The sequence below is a fragment of the Gopherus evgoodei genome, chromosome 10, assembly GCF_007399415.2.
Source record: "Gopherus evgoodei ecotype Sinaloan lineage chromosome 10, rGopEvg1_v1.p, whole genome shotgun sequence".
NCBI lineage: Eukaryota > Metazoa > Chordata > Testudines > Testudinidae > Gopherus > Gopherus evgoodei.
The window spans coordinates 78,937,941-78,965,612 of record NC_044331.1 but is presented as its reverse complement, the minus strand read 5'-3'; the positions used below and the strand labels follow the sequence as shown (position 1 = coordinate 78,965,612).

The window sequence follows — 27,672 nt, the reverse complement described above, 5'->3', positions numbered from 1 at the left end:
GTGAGGAAAGAGAAGGCCTGGAGCAGCCTAGCAGTGGGAACTGATTAGCAATGGGGAATGTGACAATAGCTCCTACAACAACTGATGGCCCTGAAGATCTGTGCCTCCCAGACTGTAGGCTCCCCTCCCCCAGCCCCACACATTGGCCAATACCGAGCATCAAGGGCCCCATCTATCTCTGATGTTACCCCTTGGATTTCTATGGGGACCCCTAACTCCTTTGATACTCACACAGTAGTATTAGGCCTTGTTTGCATTATGCCACTCGTTGGTAGCACAAGTGGGTTGAAACCCGCTTTGGTTTAGCAGTGTAGCTAGGGCCGACTTTTGCTACAGTTCCTAAGCTAAAACCTGGCTTTCAAAACCTGGTTATAAACTCACCTGGGCCCATCCACTCCGGCTGTGCAAACCACATGATCGCGCAGGTCAGCCACACAGCCGAAGTCAGCGAAATGGGGTTGTTTCGCCTGTTAGCCAGTCCCTTCAAGCCAGTGCAGCAGCATGCAGCATTCCAGGTCAGCATGCCCTGCTGCACAACAGCCGGGGAGAGGGTTGTGTCAGGGTGACACAAATACCGTATGGCTTCATGCCACAAAGCGCCTTCCCTCACTCTCCCCTGGACTGAAAGAATCGGAATGCAGAGATAAGCGACAGCAGGGGGGAGAGGCGGATTCAGAGTTATGGCAAGGGAGAAAGCTGTTTTCAGAGGAGACCTGAAAAGGGAGAGAGTCAATGAGGCTGAGATGATAAAAAGCGGCTGTTGCAGAGACTGTGTGGGGGGACAGGGAGGAGGCTGAGCTGCATGAGGGTTGGAGCAGGGACGGGGCTAGAAAGGGGGTGGGGTCTGCGATACTGGCTACAGCAAAACCATGGAGGGTTTTAAAAAAAAGGCCGATGAGCTGGTTCAGGTCAATGGGAGTTTCACCCCCGACTTCAGCAAGAGCAGGATTTAGCCCAAGGGGAAGCAAGGCAAATAAAATCGACAGAAGCCGTGGGCGGATTTCCTCCTGAGTATGTCTCAGGGGGAGCCCATCAGCACAAGAAAACACCCACACAACCCTGGATATTCCCCCTGGATCCTCTGCTCTGCTTCTTACACACAAGGCTGCACTCTGCTCTCTGTTACCTGGGACACATCCAGAATTCCTCCCCCCAAGCCCAATTCTGCTCCCAGTGAGGCCAGTGTAAATGCAGAGAGCAGCTCTGTTTGAATGAGTTCAGTGCTCTGGATTTATTCAGCACAGAGTTTGGCCCGTTTCCTTTGCTCCCACGTGCTGGGGGTCCTGACCCGGGACACTCCAGATCAGATCCATTCCCACAGTCTGTGCTGGCTCCAGCGTGTCAGACATTCCATCCCCCGGCACCTCAGCCCCCACGGCTCCAGAGCAGCGAGACCTTGGCAGTATGCAGTTGCCATGGGGACAACCTTTTATATGACCAGTGGTTCGGACGATCACACTGTGCAGTGCAGGAGATGCTGTTCAGCTGCCTAGAGCCCCTCCCCCACCCTGGCTCACAACTCTGACCGTGGGAGACTCACAGAGGGAGATCCCCCAGAAACTATATTTCACAGCCATGGGAGAACAGCTATCACTATGGAGGGGAACATTATTTGCCTGTGATTTTGACCTGACTCCTCTGGAAAGAAGTCAGCGGAGATGAAAATGCTGGAAAACCTTTGCAGAAATCTTATGTTGTTAAAAATAATATATAAATGTTGCCTTCCTGGAATGAGTGACGCGACCTAAAGTGCATCAATAATGTACCAATGCTTTGCCCTTCACAACCCCTCTGAGACAGGGGAATGTTGTTATCTCCCATTTTACAGGTGGGGAAACCAAGGCACATATTAGGCCCAGGAGGGGATGTAGGTAGCTTCCTGCAACACTCACCACAAGCCCCTTTGATGAGGCAATCTTTTTTCAGCTGCAAGGAGGAATGATGTGGCAGAGGAGCTTTTGAGGACAATGATCACAGCATACGGTGGGAAGGATGTTGTGATGGGCAGATAATGGGAGGCCACGGCTGGAGAACAGAACCTGTGAAAATATCTCTGCTTCATCTTGGATGGGGTAAGGGAGAGGGGAGAAGAGTCAGCTGCTCTAGCAACAATCCCACTGAAATATGGAGATCCATAAATACAATCTGTTTACTACAGTGGCGGACCCTATAGAAACTGTTTTAACACCATGAGTCTTATAGACGTTGAAGATGGTAACTTGTGCCTCAGAGCTCCTGTACATCTCCCTGTCCTGCCCCGGTCAGACGGCGTCTGCGCTTGTTGGACTGGTCCCAGTTTCTCTCTTTAAAGGGTTGCGTCCAAAGACAGCTGAATATTCCTGCTCATGAATATTAAGGAGCAGACAAGACTGGCATGATAAGCAGTGATGACGGGAACTCCTCATATCCACCCAAAGCACCAGTGCCCTGTGTAATCTGACCAAGAGTGACCCTCAGTGCCCCGGTTAAGATGTGATTTTATTCTTCATGTTAGCTCAAATCCAGGCCTCGCCCTTTCGCAGGTTGGTCGTCCTGTTACAAAGAGCTACCCAGAGAGACTAAATGACTGACACACAGGACAGAGGAGCCCTATGGAGTCCCCATTGTCATTCAGGAGAACAAACTCCTGGCAGTGTGTATCTCGCCCTTCTCTGCTGCTGCTGGAAAAAGAGACCCGGACACAAGTTTGGATCAGATCACACGTGAAATGAACTTACTGTACTCCCTTCCCACCCCGCAAACTGCGCACACAAATTCAGCACTGCTAATGATGGCTGGTCAGGAGAGCTGGCCCAGCAAGCGGACAGGAGCAGAGCTGCGGGTTCTTTTGGGATGAGTTGTGCAGTTTTGCATGGACTCAGGACTGGCACAGCTGGCCATGCCTCAGGTCAGGCTCGAAGTGCATGCTGGGCAGGCCTGGGCAGGAATATCTGGCTGCATCTGCAGGTCAGGCTTGCAGAGCACTGGCAGAGCTGTTTGGGAGAAGAGGGGGAAACATGCACAGCACTCACTCCCCAGCCAGCAGTCCCTCTAACCAACACTAAACAGGAATTCACTTTCCTCACTCCCACCCCACAGAAGGAGGCAGATGAAGGGTCTGACCTTATGAAGTGCTGACATCAGCAGGACTGGAGGATGCTCAGACCAACCCAAGAGCAGCACAGCACCCTGCAGGATTGATTCTGAAATGCAGGTCCCAGCATCTCTGCTACCCGCAAGAGAGCCAACCCCTCCTTCCCTTCCAAGAGGTCTCCTACGTCCTCTTGCTAGCAGTCTCCCATCCTGTGCTGTAAGGCTGGGCTTAGCCAGGCGAGGTCTGTCTCTTCTCAGCAGGTGCAGCTTTGACACAGCTCCATTCCCTCACCTCTTTCCCTCCTGAGGCTCTGTCTCTGCTTGTGGCCTGGCTAGCGTGGAACTTAACAGATGCTCCAGCTTCTGATGCAGGCTGGCCTCACAAGCTGTCTACCGGGCTGAGACCTAGCCCCCCTACCCCTACATTCATGCTCCCAGGTGCCCCACCCCGCGAGACTGCTCAATGCTCTATTCTCCAGGAGCCCAGCTTTCAATTAAGAAGTTTCTAGCCCAGTCCCGTGATCACAATCACAAAGGAAATCAATAGGCAGCTGTCTCATTGAGTCTGCAGCCTGACAGACTGAAACAATAGCACTGAGGCGAGGTGGGAACTTAACCTCCAGGGCCTAGTTCAGACTGTTGAACTAGCAGGCCCAGCTTGCCAGGGTTTTGACTCTGAGCCTATGTCTACAATGCAAAAATAAACCAAAAAAACCCCACAGTGGCACCAAGACTCAGAGCCCGGGTCAACTGACTCAGGCTCCTGGGGCCTGGGCTGTGGGGCTAAGAACAGCTGTGTAGACATTCCTGCTCAATGGCGTCGGGGCGCAAGGGGGAGGGTCTCAGAGCCGAGTGGGGACAAGGCTATTTTTAGCCTGGCAGCCTCTGCCCCAGTGAGCCCAAGTCAAATGATCCTGGCTCTGAGACTGGGTGCCATGGGTTTTTCTTTGCAGTGTAGACATACCCAGAAAGCCCATCCAAACAACCACCCCCACTCTCCACCACGTACCAGCTGTGCACACCCAGGCGTGGTTCCAGGACGCAGTCCACTCCTGTAGAAGGGGATATTTTCTGAGGGCATGGGGAGGGGAGGAGAGGGGAGAATCACCAACAGGGGGCTTTCGCTTGTCAGAAAAGCAGTGGAGCAGCAGTTCTGATGAGCGTGAGAAGTAGAGGCGGGACCCAGCAGCACTTGCCGGCTCCAAAGGGCAATGAGGAACACTCTTTGGCTAGAATGGTGACGAGGAAGGGGAAGGAGAAAAGCAGGAGCTCCGTGGAGGAGCCCCTTAGGCAGACGGAAAGCTCCAGATACTGCCCACTACCACCTTTTCACGCAGGCGATAAACAAATTCCGGTGAATGGCAACTTGGGATATTGGAGGGGCACTTTCTGGAGGGTCCCCACACATTTCCCTGCTGAGTAGGAGATTCCACTCCAGCGCCCCTCCAGACATCAGCGGCATGCTTACCTGTCTGTCAAGTTCGACACAGGAGCGCTTGGCCAGCGGGAAAAGACATTCCCCACAAGAGTACAAAGAACCCCTCTCTCTCGCAGGATCTGACAGCACTTTCCACCACTCCGTGACTTGTATCTCACAGCCCCTCCCCCAGTGAGGAGGTCAGGCTTGTCCTCATTTTACAGAGGGGGAAATGGAGGCACAGTGCGGGTCAGGGACATGTCCTAGATGCTATAGTCCTATTTTCTAACTAAAGGACCTATTTTTACAGCCTGTTGCCCCCTGTAACTTCACTTCAGTTTTCACCTCTCCATTTTGGAGGGGGATCAGAACACAAATTAGCATTAAAACACCCACTTGATGCAGGGCTGGGAACGTGCAGTCACTGGCCAAATCTACTACAATCCTTCACTTCCTTTCACAGTGACCTGCCACTTATCATCAGCAGCATCCTTGTGAGTGGTCCACAGTTGACCCCTCTCTTGTGCTAGGAAAGAGAGGTGGGCCCAGAGCTTGGGCTGGATGTGGGGGCCAAGTGCTCCACAGATGGAAAAGGTCAGAGAGGCTCAGCCATTCCCAGCAGGCGACCTGGAAACTGCTTAACACCCATCTCATGAGAAACACTGCATACTCGTCCCTTCAGGTGCCCCAGACAAGGGGTTTACGCTATCGGGGTGGACAAGCAAGATGGAGCCATTCGGTGGCGTTGAGGTGTCACAACACAGCTGTGCAGACGCTCGCGGAAGTGAACGCCAGCCGCTCAGATGTACTGAGACTTCCGCCGCCGTTTGTGATGGTTTTCTGATGCCCGCTCGGGGGGAAGGAAAAGGCACAGAACTGCAAACGAAGGCCCTGATCCAAAGCCCTCTGAGGTCAGGGGGACTCTCTGCACACATCAGCATGCTGAATGAAAGAACGGAGGCTCAGGGACTTCACCCTCCAACGTCACTCACTCTGCTCAGAGGAGGGGCGGCTACCAGGAATGGCACACGTTTTCACTGACAATGCCTTTGGACCATGTCACTCGCCCCTCCAGCCACTGCAGTCCTGGGCTGCTCCAATCCTCTGCCAGCTCCCCGCACCGCTCCAAGCCTGTCTCCTGCTTCCAATTCTCTAAGGGCCTGGTCCTGAGAGAGGCTGAGTGCCTGCAGCTTCCACTGACTTCAAAAGGACATGGGAGTGCTCAGCTCCTCGCAGGATCAGGCCCTCGCTGCTACCACTCAGCTGCTCCAGCCTGTTCTCTCAGTCTCTGGTTGCTCGCTCTTCGGGTGATGTGACATCAGCAAGGTCTTGCAAACTAAAAATAATCAGTGCTGTTGCATGGTAATAATCTGGGGAAAGCACTGTCATTATGGCTCCCTGACTGTTCCCAGGCCCCCAACCCCACCCCCCCTGGAGCTCTCCAGATGGAGTGTTACAAAATGCAGCCCCCTTGCTAAGCAGCAACCCCGGGATGCCAGCTGTCAAGACACCTAGGCAGCAGGCTGCTGACCATCTAGCCTAGATCCTGGGTCTGCTCACCTTCCGCCAGGGTAGCAGGGAAAACGGCAGCCCCATGCGGAGACTGCCCCCCCCAGCGGGAAGAGAGCAGCAGCGGGGGGGGGAGTGGCAGATTTCACATTGCAGCCTGATCATCCTTTGCACGGGGAGCCGTGGAAAGGCGGGAGAGGCTGGCACTGTGCAGCCCTGCCCCCTGGGCAGAAAGCGCCTGGCAGCCCAGGAGCTGCAGGCTGGAGATGCCAGCAGCATTTCCCAAACCGCGCTCTGGCAGGCTGCCACACCACAAACTGCTGCATGTAATTTGATTATTAAGGGTGGGGGGGGAATCAGAAATTGCCCAGCCCCCGCCAGGCTATGCTGCGCCATGCTAAGACGGGGGCCCCTCTCCAGCTGGCAGAGGACAGAGCTAATTGTGCAGCCACTCTCTGCTCGTGGGCACTGAAATGAACCCGGGCCCCGCTCCCAGCAATTAGGCTGCGACTCAGGGATGATGTCTGTTAGCCGCCTGTGAGCGAGAGATGAGCCGTGACCCCCCCCCCAAAATGCATGCACCCCCTTGGTGGGGGATCTGGGTGCACAGGTGCTTCCCTCCCCAGGGGGGTGGTTTGTGTGTGTGGGGTGCCTCCTGGCGCCCACGGGGTTCGGGCACCCATAGCTGGGATGCGAGCGTGGGAGAGGTGGCAGCCAGGCGGCTGCTCGCGACAGCTGTTCCCTCGACGTGCTAGACCGGCAGCAGCACGCCCTGAGCTGCCGGGGGAGTGGCAGGAAATCCGCAGGACTCCCCCGGGGCCACGTAAAACTTCCTGGGGCTCATTTCTGCTCTTCACAGCCCGCCCCCTTGTCTTGCCTCTGCACCAGCACTCAGTGGGCTAATCCGGGCGATGAGCAGGCGCCCAAAGCCCCTCTCCTTGCCCGGGGCAGCCTGGTGCAGGGTCACCCAGCAATCTCGCCACTGCCTCCCGCTGCAGGGACACAGGGCGGGAGAGGAGCAGGGCAGCCCCGGACTTCTGCCCCCCTCCAGTATTAATTAGAGCAGAGGGGGACGGATTCTTACACCACCATCAACAAGCCGCAGCAACTAGCCCCTTGGCTCTGCCTTTCCAGACATGAGGGCACGCACAGGGACGCTGGGCTAAGGGGACCCCCCCACAGTGGGGAGGAGGCAAGAGAAAGCAGCTCTCCTCCCCAGCCTCCAGCATTCATCTTGCTCGATTCCCCGCTGCACACTCCCTCGGAAATCAGCCGAGTGAGGCAGCTGTTCCTTGCACACTTCACTTGACCACAGATGATGATAAATGAGGCTGGGGCTGTGCGCGTGGGGGGAGGGGACGGCTCCCCCGCTCCCCCCCAGGCAGCGGGGAATGCCCTAGGCGGGGTCCTCCAAGCTCAGCAAAGGGCGCAGCGCGAGGGGCTGGAGCCGGGGCCCCGGGGAACGCGGCGCGCGGCTCGGCCCGAGGAGCCCTGCAGGGCGCAGCGGTGCTGCCCTGTGAGAACGGCCCGGCGGGCTCAGCCCAGCAGTCCTAGCTCCATAGCCTGTCTCCGACCGTGCAAAGCCTGCGCCTGGGAGCCCCGCACATCGGGCTCCATGGTGCCTCACGGCAGGCAGGCAGAGCCTCTGCTTCGTCCCCTCCCTCCAGCTCCACTGCGGCTCCTCCTCCTCCAGGCTCCACCTTGGAAGCCCCCCCGGCTCTGGGCTGAGCCGCCTCTCCTCAAAAGCGCTAGTTCCTGGGTCCCCGCTGAGCCCCTCCTCCCCCGTGCGTGCACCCCCCTACCCTGCTACCCATTAACAATCGTAAACACTGGATCTCTTTCCTCCAGCCGCCCGCGCCGGGAGAGGCGGCGGCGGCGGATGCAGATTGCTGCGGGCTGCTCATGATCCGCTGGCAGCAGGCAGGGCTCCTGAGGCGCTCAACCTCCTAGTTAGCAGCTGGGCTGGCGCTCTCCCGGGCGGCTTTGCAAGGCTGGAAGCAGTGCTCTGAATTCAAGGGGGAGCCCTGTGAATGCTCAAAATGCTCAGTAACTTCCCGGCCAGACAATGCTCCTCCCTTCCCCACTGGGCTATCTTCCTTCCTTGGAGGTAATACATGACGCTGTTCACTGCAGCTTCTGCCCAGCTCATCTCAGAGGCCTGTTGCTCTCTGCCTTTATGCTCACACTCATCCCTGTCCCCATCTGTAAAAGCAGCAAAGAATCCTGTGGCACCTTATAGACTTAGTCTATAAGGTGCCACAGGATTCTTTGCTGCTTTTACAGATCCAGACTAACACAGCTACCCTCTGATACTTGTCCCCATCTGGAAACCTCAGCACAGCCCTCCCTTTGGTCCTCAGCCTGGAGGCTCCACTCCTCCCAATCTAGGAATTTCAAAAGAAAACACTGGCTGGGAATACGGATAATGACTCAACGTTTCTTCCCACCACCCAGGATCCGATTCTCCTCTTGCATGCACCGCTGCTGCTCCACTGACTTGCCCCACGTCCGTTTGAATCAGAGCGTTCTCACTCTTCTTTTGGAGAACGTCTCCCATGCTGGCTGTGGGTTTTTTTCCTAAAGTAGCTCTGGTGCATTCAGTCTCACACCAGATGTGGAGGAGAAATGGCCTGGGTATATTAATCCCTGTAATCTCCCCTCCCCCTTCCGTTTTTGATTCTTTCTTCCTCAAATTTTCCTTTCAATTCTCTACTTTTCCCAAGCAACTTAAAAAACAAAACAAAAACAACAAACTGGCAGCCCTTAATGTCGTCACAAGTCAAAAGGGCAAAGGTCCGTCCTTTTCACCTCCTCCCAAGGCCGAAATTGCCAGAGGAATTACAAATGAGTGAGGGGAGGCATGTTACACTGAACTCCAGCCATGAGAATATTGGGAAAATCCTGTGTTCTAAAACCCTGAGCAAGTCTCCTAACTCCCTAGTGCTTCAGTGAAATGCCAGCTGGCAAGCTCGGTTCAAAAAAAGCCAGGAACCTCCCTGCAAACCAGATGCTCAACCTGAGCTGAGCATTCCCAGGCAAGTGATTGGTACAGCAGGGAAGGATGCACTGTCGCAGAATGCATAGCCCAGGCTTAACATGTAGAGAGGAAAAACTCTTGTTGATTACTTCTCCCACCAATCCCCCCTCCCCTGGATTGGCATCAACCTTGAGAGGCTTGCAGGGGAACGGCAAACAAGCCAATCGTTGTGCAGAAAACAGAACTAAGGTTAACGAGGGACTTGGCACTTCAGCCTCTGCACCTAAATCTTTTCGGCACTCTGCCTAAAGCTTGTGACGCAGGAAGACAAAAGCAAGGACAGCTGGAATGATATACTGACCCTCTAGCCTTCACATCTCTCACTGTGCCTAGGTATTGCAGCAGGTTCAGAGAACTGATTTCAGACCAGTAACCACTGGAGGAACAATACAATGCCTAATGAAAGATAGTGCCTCATATACTCAGTACTGACCTGATGGCCTTCTCTTAACCGATGGACTTCACAAATACTGATAATCTCTAGTTTGGAAGTGTTCACACAAACAAGACTGACCCGAAATAGTGGCGTGGGAAGACTTAAAGACCCAGTGTTATGAGCTGTCTGTTCTCAACCTGCCCCAAGTGGAGGAAGAGAGATTGAAGGTGTATTGAAGTTCATTCACGGGGGTCCCCACAACGCACCAGACAAACAAGCATTGGCAGTGACTGAATGGAACCTCCTGCGTAAGTCCAGCTGCTTGTCATATGCACTGAGGTGCATATCGTGGGGCCAATCAAAGAACAGTTCCATAGGTGGACAGAATGGTACATGTTTCCCTGTAAGCTCCCAAGCTTGTCTCTCTCATCAACAGAAGCTGGTCCAATGAAAGATATGACCTCTTCCACCTGGTCTCTCTACTATCCTGGGACCAACATGGCTACAACAACACTGCATATGTCCCTACCGTCACACATCTGCTTGGCCCATCCTGGCCTCCTCTGCGTATGTAGTCGCTTATGCAGCCTGCGCTGCAGCCCACGACACTGCATCCTGATTGCTACTTTTAGCGAGCTAGCGAGGTTAAATCTAGCACAGGTACGTCTATATGAGCTGTACATTACACTTCTGGTTACATATCCCGAGGCCCTGGCGGAGCCCTCTATCACCTCGAAAGAGCACCCGGCCTCTTCTTTCACCACCATGGCCCCACACTGCTTCAACCAGGCTTTACAGGAGGATCAGACGGGGTCCCTTCAAAGGCCAGCAGTGCTGATCCTTAAGAAGTCCCTACAGCACTTCTGTCCATCCCCCTGAAGGAGAAAACCTCCACCAGTTTTGTAAAAGACCCCACTAGACATGTTGCCTTTTGTGTGAATTTCACACCGAGTTCTTGGACTCCTACCAGGTGGCATGGATGTTGAGCACACACTCAACCGAAACTCCTGGAAGCTGAAACGAGGGGTCCTGTCACCGCTCTAGATCTGAAAACAGGGAGTCCTAGTGAAAATGCTGATACAATTTTAACTATAAATTGCCTGAAAGTCTCCCACAACCACGATAAGCTTTGGATAACCCTCCACTGCTGCTCAGAGCAAAGTGATGGGCCGTCCGGATGGAAAGCATTTCCTTTTTTTTTTTTTTTTTTTAGAGAGGGTCCAGAGAAGAGCAACAAGAATGATTAAAGGTCTTGAGAACATGACCTATGAAGGAAGGCTAAAGGAATTGGGTTTGTTTAGTTTGGAAAAGAGAAGACTGAGAGGGGACATGATAGCAGTTTTCAGGTATCTAAAAGGGTGTCATCAGGAGGAGGGAGAAAACTTGTTCACTTTAGCCTCCAATGATAAAACAAGAAGCAATGGGCTTAAACTGCAGCAAGGGAGATTTAGGTTGGACATTAGGAAAAAGTTTCTAACTGTCAGGGTAGTTAAACACTGGAATAGATTGCCTAGGGAAGTTGTGGAATCTCCATCTCTGGAGATATTTAAGAGTAGGTTAGATAAATGTCTATTAGGGATGGTCTAGACAATATTTGGTCCTGCCATTAGGGCAGGGGACTGGACTCGATGACCTCTCGAGGTCCCTTCCAGTCCTAGAGTCTATGAATCTATGAATCTATATTTTCTGTCTTATAGACTGTGACTTTCCTTCCTTCAAAAGAACTATGAGATTCCACAGTAGTTTAAATGTAAAAGAAAACACCCCACCAACCTTGTGTCTTAAAAGAACCAAATCATTCCCCATGCTTCTTTATAGTATAATTCTGTTTTAAATTACAGACAGTTCATTTACACATTTCTAGTTAACCTATACCTCTCTCTCTCATTCACCATTTTCAAGCCATTACTGGGCAAGAGCTTATAAAATTTTAGGTACATTCAAAATCCACACCATATTTAATCATGGAATTAACTCACTTGCTTATGCAATCACAGTAAATGTCCTGTACGAAGGGAACACAGGAGTTGTCTGATCACAGCTTACCAGCAGAAATATTGGTCCAGGCCTAACAGGAGAGGGGAATGGTCTTGCGAAGCATGTGTGTGTGTGTGTATGTGTGTTCTAGTCCCAGCTTTGTCATGGACCTCCTTAGGCAAGTCACTTCCTCTCTGCCTCACTTTTCCCATCACTGAAATGGGGATAGTAATGCCTACCTAGGAGGGATGTTGTGAAACCAAATTCACTGCAACTTGTAACAAGCATTACAAGTGCTGTTATTATTATTAAAGCTTTTTTATCCTGCCTCTCACTCTAGAGCAGGCAGTCTCAAACTGGGGGTCAGGACCCCTCAGGGGGTCACGAGGTTATTCCATGGGGGGTAATGAGCTGTCAGCCTCCACCCCAAACCCCACTTTGCCTCCAGCATTTATAATGGTGTTAAATATATTAAAAAGTTTTTTTACTTTATAAGGGGGGATCGCACTCAGAAGCGTGCTATGGGAAAGGGGTCATCAGTACAAAAGTCTGAGAGCCACTGCTCTAGCGCATACTGTGTACAGATCACAGGGTCTTCTCTGCCTGAGCTGATAATGGTGAATTGCTCTAGGAAATTTAGTGCTCTGCTCTCATGCAACTGGTTGGAGAGGCCTCCTCCATCAGACCCAGTTAAGTAGGGTGTGAAATGCCCTTTTACCAGCACTGTGATCGGACAAGCTGCATCACAGAAACTATAAAACAGGGATAGGCAACCTGCGGCACGCGAGCTGATTTTCAGTGGCACTCTCACTGCCCGGGTCCTGGCCACCGGTCCGGGGGGCTCTGCATTTTAATTTAATTTTAAATGAAGCTTCTTAAACATTTTAAAACCTTATTTACTTTACATACAACAATAGTTTAGTTATCTATTATAGACTTATAGAAAGAGACCTTCTAAAAACATTAAAATGTATTACTGGCACGCGAGACCTTAAATTAGAGTGAACAAATGAAGGCTCGGCTCGGCCCACCACTTCTGAAAGGTTGCTGACCCTTGCTATAGAAACTAAAAGGCTGTTTCATTATTACGAGGCCAGGTGAAAGGAAAGGAACCACCAGCATCCATGGGCCAAATTCTGCAGTGATGGAAACTGCATAGTTAGATGTCAATCGGTCAGTCAAAACCTCGACTGATTTGGCTTCGACTGGGATTGCAAAATGAGGCCACTTGACCTGCCAAGGGGGCAGATGAGGGTGGGGAAGAGAGCAAGAAAAGCAGGAGGAGCGGGTATGAGCAGGTGAGGAGCTCTCTGGTTTACAACCTCCTTTTGCCCCCTGTGGCTGTCTTAGGAGCCAGCGTCCCAGGAACTGAGTGCCCACAGTGCTTCTGGAAATGGGATTTAGCCATCTCAGTCACTTAGGCCTTGCAACTCTATGTGGAGCAATGCCAAGACACCTATAAAAATCTAGGCCACAGTAACTCCATTACCTGTTTAGGCTCTAGATTTACATCGGTGTAACCGAGGGCAGAATCTGACCCCGTTCTGTGTCTATTACCCTCACTTTGCACACCTACTGAATGTCAAAGGCATTTGGTTTTACCCTGCTTCACCATTTCCATCCACTTTCTGACCCACTTACTCCCACTGTGTAAGTTGCACCGTTGTTTATATCACCTCTGAAGTCAGCTCCGAGGCATCCATGGGATACGCTCTCGCTCCATGCTGACTCTGGGCTCCAAGGGGACCATGCTTGAAATACTGGTTCTGTCTGTTTGACGAAGGAAATTAACCTTTTTGGAGTAAAGATCAAATCAATCCTTTGCTCTGTTTATGGATCACACTGCTTTGAAAGCAGCTTCCTCCTTTTCTGGGGCTAAGCACCTACCAGGGCCTTCAGTTCTGTCTTCATTTGCATTTGAGTGTTTCTTGTGGTTTGCTCGCTAGAGCTTTCAAGTCCTGTCTGAGGAAGCTCTTATATGCTCTGTCTACCAATACCCTGGGCTCCACACTGCTGGAAACTCCATGCTCTGTCTGGAGGTTGTGTTAAATAAAGACCAGAGATAACTGAAATCCCAGTAAAGACTTAGGCCAGGGGTCTCAAACACGCAGCCCGAGGAGTTATTTCCTGCGGCCCGCCAAGTTCCCCGGGCCCTCCCCCTCGAGTTATTTCCTGTGGCCACCAAGCTCCTCTCACCTGACACCCCCCTCCCACCCAGTGCGTTGCATCCCTACTCCTCTGCCTACCTCCGGGTGCATCCCGCCACCAAACAGCTGTTTGGCGGTGCTTAACACTTTCCAGGAGGGAGGGGGGAGGAGCGGGGAGCCACGCACTCAGGGGGGGAGAAGGAGGAGGAGGAGGAGAAGAGGAGGGGCAGGGGCAGGGATTTGGGGAAGGGGTTGGAATGGAGGCGAAGAAGGGGTGGGAAGAGGTGGGGCAGGGGCGGGGCCTCATGGAAGCGTGGAGTGGGGGCAGGGCTGGGGGCAGCAGGGGGTGTCAGTGATGCGGCCCTCGGGCAGATATACTAGTTCTCATGTGGCCCTCATGGTCATTTGAGTTTGAGAGAGGAGAGGGTTAACCCTTGGGGTGCCAGCACGTGGGTTTTGCTGATTTGAAGCACTGTTTTCCTAACTCCCAGGGACAGGATTAAAAGCATTCTGTGATCCCACCAGATCATATAAACTAACAGGGTTGCGCCAGGTCACGATTTGCACTGAGGCCTACGGCAGGAAGCGGCAATGATGATTCAGCAAGTGGTGTGCAGCAAGGCTATGCGGTTGGAGGGGGTCTCAGATGAGGCTCTGGCCACTTGTGGTGAACGAAGAGCCTAGGGCATTTTTCATAAGAGTGGGCGTCTCGGTGTCTGAATAAACTCCAGTCATTGCGAAATGCCTGTTTCAATTCTACTGGCTGTTAACTGGACACTTCCTCTCCTAAACAGATGTGGAGCGTTGCTGGGAATTGGAGAACAGCTGCTGAGTAACAACACCCATGTGGGTGAACTGTTACCTATGTGCTGGATCCCTTTCCTGTTGTTCCAGGGCGTGGCCAGTCCTAAGTCGCCAATGTCTGTAAAGCACTGCCAGATCCCGGTGCTGTAGGAAGTCGAAGAGTTCACGATGACTCTACAGGAACTGCTCCAGTTGCAAATCTCCACCAATTTCTCACTAAGAGAAACATCTTGTAAAAATCTAGAATTAGGGACGACGGGGACGACACTACATGGGGCAACAGAAGATAAACTGATATGGTGTAAACAACACGGGCTTGTTGGCACTTTTCCAGGGGAGACCTCCCACTGGTGTCACTGGGAGCAAGACTGGCACCGAGGGTTCATTTCTCACCTCGCCGCCATCTCCAAACCCAAGGTTTGCCAAAGCAACTCCCGCATACAAAACAGAGAAGCCACAGGGCTACTCTAAATTAGGCCCATTAGACTAATCCCCACGGAGCTATTCTGCCTGCCCAGGATCAGCAAAAGGCAGAGTGCTTTGCTTGCCTTCCCACCACGATATGACCCCTGCTTGGAGAAGTGGTGAGACAGAGCTGGATTGATGTTCCTCGGAGATTCCCCAACAACAGAGGAATTTCCAGCTGCTGCTTTACCCCACCAGAGGTGCACAAAGGGGACTTACTCTAGGCGGAGGATCAAGTCTCCACATGGGTCCAATGAAGAAACAGAGCCAGAGAGGAGATTCTCCCACACTTTGCACGAAACTTGGCTGACATCTGTAGAGGTTGGAAGTATTTTCGGACGGAATGAGGCAAGGAGCCTAAATAAACCTACTCTTCCCTTGTCTGTGTTAGACAAATATTTGTCCAGAATTCAAAGGACGATTCCTTTAAAAAGACAGAGGAGGCTCTGTGCATTCCTGCCCTCCCTGAACCTTGCTTAGGTCAAGTCTGTGCTCAGTTGTTGTTCTGCTCAACGCTAGCCCAAACAGACACGCGTGTTATCTCTCCTCTCTAACCTCTGCAGAAATGATTACACCTCAACAAGGTCACCACTTAGCCACTCCTTTTCCAAGAAAAAGAGAGACCAGGGGCCTGATTCTGCCCACATGCTGCCATTCCCCGATGGACCTCAACGTGGTTACATCCTCACTTATGCCACTGCAAGATCGGAATCTCTCAGCATGCTGGCAGCACTGTGCCATGTCTCAGGCCCTTCTATTATATCACGTATTTGTATGGTGCATCCCCCATACAGAGCATCACAGAACAATTGAGAGAGGGGGAGAGCATCCTAATCAGTGACTGGAGAGAGAAGGCTGTTAAACTGCAGTTATAGTTTAAGGGTTAATCACTAATCATGGCCCCAACATTATTGCAATAAGGACCGACCCCCCCCCCCCCAAGTCAATAACGGATGTCTTAGGATGAGATTTACCCCTATTAGCGTTAGAGTGATGGGGACAGTAGCCTCTCATCCCCATGCTGCCCCCACGGCTGAGATCTTGGGATATTCCAATGCCAATTCCTTTTCTTTCTGGGTTTCTCTACACTTAAAATGTTACAGTGGCACGGCTGTAGTGTTTCAATGTAGACACTATCTCCCCTGACAGCAGGGGTTGTCCCATTGATGTAGGTAATTCATCTCCCTTAGAGGCAGTAATGAGGTTGACAGAAGAATTCTTCCATCGACCTAGTGCTGTCTACACGGGGTGGTAGGTTGGTGTAGCTGTCTCTCATAGGGGTGTGGATTTTTCTCACCCTGAGAGATGTCGCTATACCAATGTCAAATTTCAGTGTGGACCAAACCTCTGTTTCTCTAATGTTTGGAGCAGATTCGACAGACATGGCTCCAGTCCCCAGTCCTGTCTTTACCTCTGCTGCCTTCACGCGCATCTCTGCTTTCGTTCTTGCAAATCTCTGAGCGGGAGTCCTGACCCCATGAAGTCAATGGTAAACTCCCACTGATTTTGATGGGGCCAGGATTTCACCCTATGCCATCTCCATTCCCATCCTCGATCACTCGTGTGTATCCACTGCTGCTTTTCCTTCCAGTCCCCGGCGTAGCCATTGCAAACCAGGGAAAGACGGCAGCCTCTCCCCCAAAACTGAAGCATGAACCAGTCGGAAGTAGGAGTTGAGCTAGGAAAGGAGGGTTCTGCTGGAGGAAGGCTCAGGGGTGGGATTCTTTCAGGGGAGAGGTTGGTGGCGAAAGCACTAGTCATTGCTTTAAACTCGGAAAAGTCCTGGGAAGTGTGCAGGTGGTGGATTACATCGACTATATGCTGGACAAGGAGAGAAAGGTGGGAGGCAGGCAGCTACTGAACTGGAAGGGGACTGATGGCAGAGGAGATGATGGGAGGTGGAAATGGGACGCTGAGTTACAGGTGAATCAATGGAGAATGAAGAGTCAGCGAGCAAGGCAGAAGTGGGAGCCCTGTAGGGATTTTTTTAAATCTTTATTCCGTTGATAATCCAAAGATCAGAAGGGCACCCAGTGCTCCAAATAGGGCCTCACAAATCCCTTAGTCAGAGCTAGAATGATTTCCACCAAATAATATTGGATGGGTGTCTCTATGCATTACCATAGTACGCTAGCTGCCTAGTGTTGCTGCTGCTAAGCACTGCACAAAGCACTCAGATGTTTTAATCAAGGGCAGTGTGGTTGAATGGTTAGAGCAGAGAACTGACATTCAGGACTCCTGGGTTCTAGTTCCAGCTGTGACACTGACACCATGTGACCTTATGCAAATCAATCTCACTGTGCCTCCATTTCCCTGTCTGTAAAATGGGAGTTAACAATACCCAAGCCAGAGGGCTACTCTCTGGCTTAATGAACTAAAGTTGTAAAGTGCTTTGAGATCCTTGGATGAAAGTTGCTGTGGAAGGGCAAAGTATTACTATGATTCCTCTCTTGTGCCATGTATTTGCAGCGTACGGCCAGGCTGGATAGAGCCCTCTTCCACATCCACCATCTTCACCCTCCTCATTGCCAACCTATTTCAGAGGCCTGACTAAGCCAGGTCCGGATCCTCATAGAACATTTCTAGTGTGCTCACCTCCCTTCTTAGGAGATTCTGCTTGCAAAGCGCCCACTGTCTTTCAGAGCCATGCCAGTACTATTGCCACTCAAGCAACTTCCCAGCTCTGAAGTTAGTCTCCCTGAACTCTTGGAAGAATCTTGCACGGCATCAGAGGACTTGCATGAAAGAGAGGCCGTGGTCTGTCTGTTCTGTGTTTGTGTAGTGCCCAGCACAACAGGGCCCCAGTCCATGACTGGGCTGTCAGGTGCTGTCACAATACAATTCACCACTAATAACAGTAAATTATAGAGATGTGCCAGGACCCAACCCCAGGGCCCACATGGAGCAGTTCGGCTCTATCGCCAGTCAGCTACACCCACAGCTTTCTCCTTTATCAGTAACTGGATCTTAGATCCATGGAATTCAGGAATGACATTTTCCCAGGGACGTGATGGAAACTGCTCCCACTCTTTGAGACATTCAGAACTAGGCGGAACACAGAGCACTGCCTGAGAGGCCCTGGGCCAGCTCCAGCCACCAGCTTAGCAAGCAGGTGCTTGGGGCGGCCATTCCAGACCGGGGCGGCATGTCCAGGTATTCGGTGGCAATTGAGCCAAGGATCCCTCACTCCCACTCGGAGCGAAGGACCTCCTGCTGAATTGCCGCAGATCGCAATTGTGGCTTCTTTTTTTTTGCCTTTTTTTTTTTTTTTTGGCTGCTTGGGGCAGCAAACCCCTGGAGCCGGCCTTGGAGAGGCCTTTCCCCATCTAACTTCTAAGGGTCAAATTCCGCTCTTGTTTTCAGCAGTGGAAATCCAAAGTCACATCATTGAGTCCCAATGGGCACACTCCAGACTTACGCCACCGTAGCTGAAGCCAGAATGTAGCCTTCAGACTCCGTAATGAGCATTTCCCAGACCTGCCCCCACTCATGCCTGTATCACTTTCCTCACAAAGACTATGCACCTGATTCCACTCACTGTGGCCGCGTTATACTGAAGTAAGTGAAATCAGTCCCTGGGTCCAGCTCTGCAGTTTCCTGGTCCTCCTCCCAATCACTCCTTGGTTACAGTCTCTTTACATTAACTTCTCCCATTTCCAAAGAGGTTTTAATCAGATGGAAGTCTGGGGCTGTGCAGGGTATTTTGTCATTCTTCAGGCATCCTCATTTTTTTGCTCACCTATACAAGCCCCGGCCTGATTTTCCTCAATATTTCTTCTCCTTCCCCAGGGAAATTTCTCTCTCTCGTTCCAGGATCCATCCTTTTTCTCTCCTTTGTGAACATGGAGGTGAAGAATTCATTTAAATTTTTTTTTAAAGCAACTATTACCTCTTTTTGCCAATAAATTACCCTTTCCAACTTGTAGGGGCCCCTGCTGTCTCCTCCTCTGACCTCTTGTTTCTTGTGTACTTGGAAAAGGTCTCATTATTTATCTCAACCTTTTGTGCAATTCTCCCTTCAGTCTGCACATTCACTTTTCTTATCATTTCACTCTCTTAATTTCTGTCAGTAATCTCCTCTGTTACCCCATGTCTCACATCGCACACAGCCCCCCGTCTGACACTTGATTGCTATTTGCTTTCCCTGGCTCAGTCCACAGTGGATTTTTGCGCGCGCGCGCGCGCACACACACACACACACACACACACACACACACACACACACACACACACACACACACACACACACACACACACACACACTTTTTCTCCCTCCTCACTGATGTGCAGCAGGATTTATGTCCACAATTCCCAATAGTATTATTAAGTATTACCCACATAACCTCCTCCACCCTCTGCCACGTATCAATGTGAGACCAGACCACCCCAGAGTGTATTTATTGCTTGATGTTATACCATAACCCTTTGGGCATAAACGGATTTACCTTTGAACACTCTCCATTTCCCCTCTGTGTCCTTTTCGCTTTATTTCAATCAATTTCACCTGAGCGTTCTTTCAAAATGGCTCTGCTGAAATTCAAGGGCTCAAATCCTGCTCTTGGTTATGTCACTGTAAATTCAGAGTAACATATGGAAATCAATGGAGTTACTCCTGATTTACACCAGTGGAACTAAAAGCAAGATTTGGCCCCAGGTCTTCATTCCCTTCCCTGACCCCTCCTTTCTTTTCTTTGCATTAAAATGAGCCAGAACCAAAATCCCAGAACTTGGCATCTCCCAGCCCTCCCTCTCTTAAAAGTCTAACGAGTTCATAATCACAACAGCTTGGCTGCTTCCCCATTGGTCCTCATAGCCCTCTAGTCACATTGCTAGGATACGTAAAATCAGGGAGTTATTCCCTGCCTCACTTTCCTGTTTAATTATTTTTAAACATATTGGGCCCAATTTTCAACAGCCCTCTGAAAATGCGCCTCCAGCCCCTGTACGTGCAGGCAGATAACAGGCCTCTGTGCGTCAAGATCAGGCAGACACACACGTCCGGATTTTCACATGCTGGTATTTGTGGGCCCAGAGGAGCGCTCCTGCACATTTCAGCAGCGAATGCTTTTTGTACTTTTCACAGTCAGGCACCCAACTCCCATTTGGACCATCGAAAAGGTCCCCTTTAGCGAGTGCATTTTCAGAGAGTCTCATAAAATGTTGTGTAAGGGAGCTGCCTTGCACTGCATCTACAAAAGGAATTTGAGGCCAAGTCAAGCAAATCTGGAGCCCCCAGCAAAGCCATTTGATTTATGTTCCCTATATAGTCCCTCCTGAGGCATCGAATGTTTGGATTCCCCTACACCTCCATCTGGCTCACCCTTGACCTGAGCCCCCCACCACAGCGGGAGGTCTGGCAGCCTGTCTGGGCTGGGCCTGCTGATCAGAGTAATGCAGCCTGAGCGAAGCATGTTGTAGACCCTGATGCTTTCCCCTGACTACACAGTCCTTCACAACAGTCTCCTGAGAATAGAGACCATCTCTAGAAACAAAAAGAGGCAAATACTCTTCTGAACAACCCGTGTGATGCCAGGCGTTCTGCAAATCACGCTGTTTTCGCTGCATGTCCTTCTCCCGGCATTTAGAAATTGTAGAGACTATACTTCACCAACTAAGGAAAACCTCCCCCCCACATCTCCCGCCTTCTTTCTCCTCCTCTCACTCGTTTGAGGCTGAGCTTTGGCGTCTGCCGGCAGACAGGTCTGTACGCCAGAGATGTATGCAGCTGTACTGCTGCCAGGAGAGCCCTCTAAGTCATCTCCCTGAGAGGAGCAGACAGCTCTGTAATGAAGCGTAATGCTCTGACGCTCCCATGAATGACACTGGCCAACACCAGCTGAGTCTCAGCAGCTTATCAAAGCCTCATTTTTCTTTTTCCCTGTTAGAAAAAAAAATTAACATAAACCCCTCTTTAGACCAGTTATCGCGCATGTAACAAAAGAGGCATTTCTTTAGTAGAGCCCCCCCCATTACGACGCTACACGCAGCCCTTCCTGGCTGCAGCCAGGTCAACGTCTGGCTCGCTGACTCCGAGCCGTTGGCCATGGGGCGGGGGAAGGTGGGGCAGAGACGACAGGAACTTTAAAGGAGGAAGAGAGCAGGGAGGGGTAAAGGTGGGTGTTCAGAGGAAGAAGGCAAAAGAGAAGAGAAGATAGAGAAGAGGGTCAGAGCTGCCTGCACAGCCGGCCATGGTGGCAATGGAAGGAGGTGGTTCTAGGAAACAATTTCCTCCCCTTGCCCAGGGAGGGAGGGGATGGAGGCTGGCTCTCAGCAGTGCTTTGGGGCCGTTGGAAGGAGTAGGCAGCTGCTCCGCAGGGAAATACCCCCCCCATCTCTCTCTCACTGACGGGTTCAGTGATGGAGTCACACTTACTCTCCAACTCTCCAGTCCCAGCCGGTACTTTCCCAGTCCCTCTGCAGCCAGACGTAATCCTCACTGTGCACGCTGCCCCTTGGGCACGCTGCACCCCTAAAAGTGTTCTGCTCCCCACTTTCCCTGGAGGCAGTGTAATGAAAAGACCAGGTGTGTGCGCAGCAGGGGGAGATTCAGTGGGGAGCTCAGGGGAAATGTTACTGCAGGCTTAACCTATTTCACAGGACGCCAAGCAGGAATCCCAGGGAAGGAAATCAAGGTCTGATGTGTGGTGAATTATTTTGGTATTATACATTCCCTCTCTGAATCCTGAAGACAAATACTCTTGCAGGTTAACTAGGAGAGCAGGTTTTAAAAAGGTCGCCTTCTCTTGCCCTTTTATTGACTGTCAATCATCCCAACCTAGGCCCCTAACCTCACCTCCCTGTAAAATCTTGGCTGTTCCTTTTGTTCCAGCTGGGGAAAAAGAGGGAGGAGTGTGAGGGGGAATTGGGGCAGGGAACTTCCAAAAGGGATGATTAAGGAGTTAATCTGCCTGAGACAGATAAGGAGCTTAGAGCCGCTGGTATTTTACTGTCCAAGTTTGGATTCAGTGCGTCTTAAACACTGGCTGGAATGTACTTAGATATGACCAAAGTACATGTCCCCCTGGGGAATTACTAGGCTGCCAATTAGATTTGCTTCCTAGATTCACTCATCCCCTCACAAGCTTCTTCAGAGGAGGAAAATTGCTGCGGGTCCCCAGAGATGAAAGGAGGAGGAGGCGGAGAGAAAGAGGAATGGCTTAGCCTGCTGCTATACATACGCACAATCAGCGATGCTGCTTCCCTTATGAATGAATAAATCAAGGCTACTCGGATGCAACCTGGGGGACTGAACAGCTGAGTGGTGCTCTGGATGCCATGGGCAGGCTGGGAAAGCTAGACCTGGGGCTTTTCGGGGCCTATGTCCTTTTTCGTTAGCTGTGAACGGGAGAGAACAACTATGGAATTCAAGCAGAGCCGGCTGACCTTTTGACCTTGACAGGTATTAGCTACGCTGTCGTCAAAGTGTAGCCACTACAGGAGGGGGAGGGAGCGAGGTGACGGGGGACGTCTGGTGCCAGGCAGACTTGCTCAAGAGACAAGCCGCTGTGACACGGAAGTGGCTGATTCCCAGGAGTAAAGGAATCCTAACAGTGAGTCACTCCGAGAGGCCTGTTTCTATGCGCTTTGATTTCCTGCCTATTACAGAGAGCTCTAAGTGCACACAAGCTCAGCTGCTCAGCCGTAGGAAAGTCAGTATTAATAATAATTATACATGTGCAGGACAATAGACAGACAGACAAAATAGATCCAAACCTCTGGAGGCTTCACAAACTAGCCCTGGATCCAGATCAGAATGTGATTCCTGGTTACTATGTGATCGCTAGAAAGGGCTCGGTTCCTCCCAAAGGAAGGAAGAGGGCTGCAGAGTCAAAATGTGAATCTGGTCTCATCTCTAATACAGATTTAACCCAATGTGCTCATGGCTGTGGTTCTCGTGCACAGACAAATCCAAGTGCTTCCAAATACAATGCAAATTAACCAAGAGAGACACCCCACCTGAACGGGAGTGATCTGCCCCTCTCTATATGCCCTTGCACTGGAGCACAAGGTTGTATAGTGCGCAGACACAGACCCATGGACACTGCTAATTAAAGTCTCCAATCGTGAGTGCACGAGTGCACAAGCATCCTGCAGTGGAGCACCCATCAGGACACTAACTCAAAGAAGAACCAGAAGATAAAGCCAGCCCCTTTGGGCAAAACCTGACCAAAAAGAGGCGCTATACTCCACGCGCTGAAGGATGACGAATTCTAGTGATGCAACAGGGGAAGTGAATGTCAGAGTCAAGGGCCCGATGCTGAAAAAGCCCAGCCACTTAAATGTGGGGAACCTCTGCTGAGAATACACCAGCTGATTTCAGTTGCCACGGCAGTGCAGAAGAAAGAAGCAAGGACCCAAACCACAATACACCAGCAGATTATACACATATGCAGCAGGACCTCACTAATTGATACTCATAGCTAGGAGACGTACGGCAAATTACTAGGATTTGCGAGTTGGCAAGTAAGTGGAGAAATACAATCTAAAAAGCAAAATCCAGATAAGCAATAAGAAAAATAAGCAATAAAAAACAAAGATTTTCCATCACAAAATATCATTTGTTCATTTATTTTCACTACTATAGTCTAGTTTTCATTATTTATGATACTCCATAGCGAACTGGCAACGTGCTGGAGTCTATTTAGTAAAAGTAATGAAGTTTGGGGATTATGAGACCTCATTACAGCGCTGGCTTGGCCATTAAATCTTTTCTGAGCATGGAGAGACAGATATTTGGGGGTAAAAACGAGAGAGCACGTGCATCAGCCATACAGAGAGCAATATTCACACACACAGACAGCCAATGCAAAGCGACAACATAATCTGAGCCGTTTACGCAATTGGCCCTACCCAGGCTACTCGAAGTTATGGTATGTATGTTATAAAACTCTTAGAGCTAGATAGATGCTCTCGGTCTCTCAGAACATCTGGTTTCCCCAGTCCAGTTCTCTGCCCTCCTTTTTGCTATCAAGATGTGATCCTCCCACTGACTTCAAAGCGGGCAGAGTCAGCCCGAAGTCAGCACCCCGGAGGCTGACACTGGCAGCCGCTACAACAGCAAGCGGATTTAAGGCTAAGTGATTGGTATTATATGTAGCACCTAGAGGCACGGATCAGGGATCACGGCCCCTCTGCGCTAGGCACTGCACAAATGTATAACAAAAGGATAGACCCTGCGTCCCAGGGCTTTCAGCCTAAGACGAGAGATGATGGGTGGATACAACAAACTGACACGGGGATATTGACGATGCAGACGAGCCCAAGGTAACAGTGAGATCATGATGATTAGCGGAACAAGCACTAGTCTCAGCACATCAGCAACCTAGGACTATGTTCACTGGAGTCCCGCAGAGCTCAGCATATGGCTGCTATAGGCAGCTCAGCTCAGCTCTGTCCATTTGGTTACACACGTTCACCACACCTTTCTTGCCCCTCTCTTGTTCCAGCTCTAACTGTTGTTGGGCCCAATCCTGAAAGTCCCGAGTTAAGCTCTGGATCCAACAGGGCAACTCACATGCTTAAAGCTACACACAGGCTGAGTCTGCGTCTACACTACGAGCTAGGGTGCAAGTCCCCTGATCGTGTAAGTGGTCGCACAGGTAGTGGCAGCAGAGGCACGGCTGAGTTGTGCCGAGTACAAACCCACCTGACAACAGCGGGTATGTACTCAGCACAGCTACACTGCTATTTATACTCACACTCTCTTCCATTCAGCTACTGCGAGCATGTGTGCAGGAGCCAGGGACTCACCCCCCAGGTCGGAGTGCAGGCAGCCAAAGAGAGCCTTGCACAGATAGTTGCATAGATCAAATCTGCAACCGCAAAACAGGTGGACTTTTAAGTATGCAGACAGCTCACAGCTAGCTACTTATCCTGGCCTCATTGCCATAGCAACTGAGTGCCGCACAGTTATTAATGGATTTTATCCTCCCAGTGCCTCGGTGAGGTAGGGAAGTGCTACCCCTATTGTACAGATGGGAAACTGAGGCACAGGGAGATTAAGTAATTTGCCCTGTCATACAGGGAATTTGTGGCTGAGTCAGGAATTGGTCCCCAGTCTTTGGAGTCCCAGTGCCATTAGACCATCCTTCCTGCCCAAACTTTAGCCACGTAAAAAGGGGTCAGGAAAGGAAAGGGTGGTGGCATTGTGTTTAAGGGACTGGACGGGGACTCAGGAGATCTGGGCTCATTTCTTAGCTCTATCACAGACTTCCTAGGTGGCCTTGGACAAATCACTAAGACTATCTCTACAGTACAGAAGTTAAGCCGGCACAGCCCCCAAGTGCAGACACAGCATACACAAACAGGAGTATTTCTGCTGGCACTCTTCTGTCGGCATAACTGTGTCTACCCCAGGAGTTTTGTCAGTGTAGCCATGGCGGTTGGAGGGTGGCTTTCCTACACCTATAACAGACACAGCCATGCTGATATAAGCCTTAATCTCTATGTACCTCTGTTTCCCATCTGTAAAATAAAGACAATTATCCTACCTTTTGTCAGTCTTGTGCATATAGATTACGAACTTTCTGTGACACCTACTGTCTCTTACTACAGCGCATGTAAGTACAGTCCCTGGGAAAAAGGACTTTCATCAGAAATGGGGCCTCTAGCTGCCACTGTCAGACAAAATAACAATGATCTAGCAGTCAACGCAAGAAATTTAAAGACAAGCTTCTAACCCAGACTCCGCCACTGAGTTGCTGTGTGGCCTTGAGCATGTCATGTAACCGCTCTGTGCCTAATCTTATTCTGCTGTAAAATGAGCATAACAATACAGCCCTCCCTCATGGGTATGTTGTAAAGCTTCTTTCATTACCGCCCCTAGAAGCTCTCCAATGAAAGGAAATACATAAATACTAAATATTACCATTGTATTATACACTCACGACGATACCCAGAGTAGCGGGTGGTGATCAAATGTCATGTCTCCAGGATCCTGACGATATACTCCCCATGTATATAAATACACATATATAATTTACTACAGAGAGAGCTTTTATGGGCTGCATTTGCTAACTCTCTGATTGTTTTCCAATCAAGTGAACATGTACCAGGAACACCAGCATGTTTCATGCTGGGCCTGTCTAGTCATCATCATCCACTGCTGGAATACGCTGTTGTGATTTAAAGTTGTTGGAACATCAGCGTAAGATGCAGTGTGTCTTGGTAACAGTTGCTATGTAAAACATTCTGAGGTAGAATTACTGTCACAGTTAATATAGATGAAGGTTTTAGAATTTTTGATGCTTTACATTTTAAGCCGTTTGATTTTTAATGTTTCAGAAAAGCGGGGAGAAGAAAGGGAAAAAAAGGCAGAAGTGGAACCGCAGCATGCGGTAAACACACTGAATCTTAAGACAACAATTCTAGGGGTCCGTTTCTCCATCGCTACCCACATCTTACTCACATTAATGGTGACAGGTATCATCTGTGCTCAGTAACTGGAGAACAGACACCGATTAGTGGGCCAAATCCTGCCTTTGGATACTCCCATAGAAAAAGCCCCATTAAGGTACCCTAGGGCAGAATTTGGCACGAAGGGCCAAATTCATCCCTGGTGTAACTGCAGCGAGGTCTTCAGGGCTTGATTCTGATTTAATTTACTCCAGCGTGAATCAGTGGAGTTACTAAAACTGGTGAGCGAGGAGAATCAAGCCTGTAAGTGTTCAAATCACTCACAAGGCAACACTTTCTTTCCCCTATGACATCTTTATCTTTGCCTCTCTAATTCTGCAGGCACCCTTGCGGGTGTTTTTCGATGGGAGGGCTGCTTCTGTCATTTATTTACGGGGTGCTTTTAGGTTCTCTCCCCTCCTGCAGGTGTATTTCAAGCAGTCTCCTGAAATAGAACAGGTCTGTGCACCTGTGGTGGCATGCTGTTGTGCTCTCTTGATTAGAGACATGTGGCCAAAGAAAAGAAGATAAGGTCTTATTGTCCTTTTGAGATGCTGTTGTGTATCTTACAAGATCCACTGACGCCTCACGGTGGGAGAGTGCTGTGCTGGGGGGGAAGGTTCTGATCTCAGCTACCCCAGTGCAAACCGGGTGTAGTTCCACTGAGTCCGGCGAAGTTACTCCAGATTTACACCTGTGTAAACCGAGATGCAAAACTAGCCCTGCCCCGGAGACAGTACAAAGTCCATATTACGGGTTAAAGGCTGAAATCTTTACTTCATTTTTACTGTCTCTCTTCTTCGGCAAAAGTCCTCATTTAGATCAGTGAGAGAACTCCTGAAATCCTTCCTTCGTTCTCACTGAGGATAAAACTCCTTTCGGGCTAAATCCCACAGTCTTTATCTGTTTTTTCTTGGTCCTCATTCAGGCTAATTGCCATTGACTTCAATGGCAGTTTGGCCTGAGAAAGGACTCAATAAAATCTGACGTAAAGGATTTGGCATCAAACATATTCTCAATTTCTTCCCTTTTTAAAAAACAAAACAAAACAAAAAAACACACCAATTAATATCAGGCTCAATCTTGGGGGCAAATTAATTCCTGGTGTCCACTTAGTCGATTGACTGAAGTGAAGTTACACCAGGGAAACATTTGGCTCTTTGTTTTTAATAGTCTGCAGAGCTTCTTGCTCACCTGGAGCTATAAATCCTGGTACATCGCATTGGCTGCTGTGAAAACCATTTATATGACCACAAATATTAAATCCTTGAAGGATCAGGATGGCTTCAGGAAGGGAATAATTAGCAGGAGCGGAGGAACTCTAATGACACACTCTTGCTGCTTTGGCACAGATCTCCTTGGTAATTAGAGCGAGGCAGGAAATTTAGAAAACTTTGATAAAACCTGGGGAACAAATTATGAGAACATTTTTTGTTTTCTAACCAGCCCTACCAGTAATAATGAGCAAAGGTAA

The 27,672-nt window shown here is 50.3% G+C and overlaps 1 protein-coding gene across 5 annotated transcripts in view; it reads right to left on the bottom strand.

The window, feature by feature from the left end:
- RAI1 (retinoic acid induced 1) overlaps nucleotides 1-27,672 on the bottom strand; it is a 140,310-nt gene that overhangs the window by 18,379 nt on the left and 94,259 nt on the right. For 2 of the 5 annotated variants that reach the window (XR_004002494.1, XM_030579186.1), the window contains exon 1: nucleotides 382-1,434. The exons of the other annotated variants lie outside the window; for them this stretch is intronic. The gene's annotated coding sequence lies outside the window, so the exon portion shown is untranslated. Of the gene's footprint in view, nucleotides 1-381; nucleotides 1,435-27,672 lie in introns of those variants that run through there. 5 annotated transcript variants of the gene reach the window in all.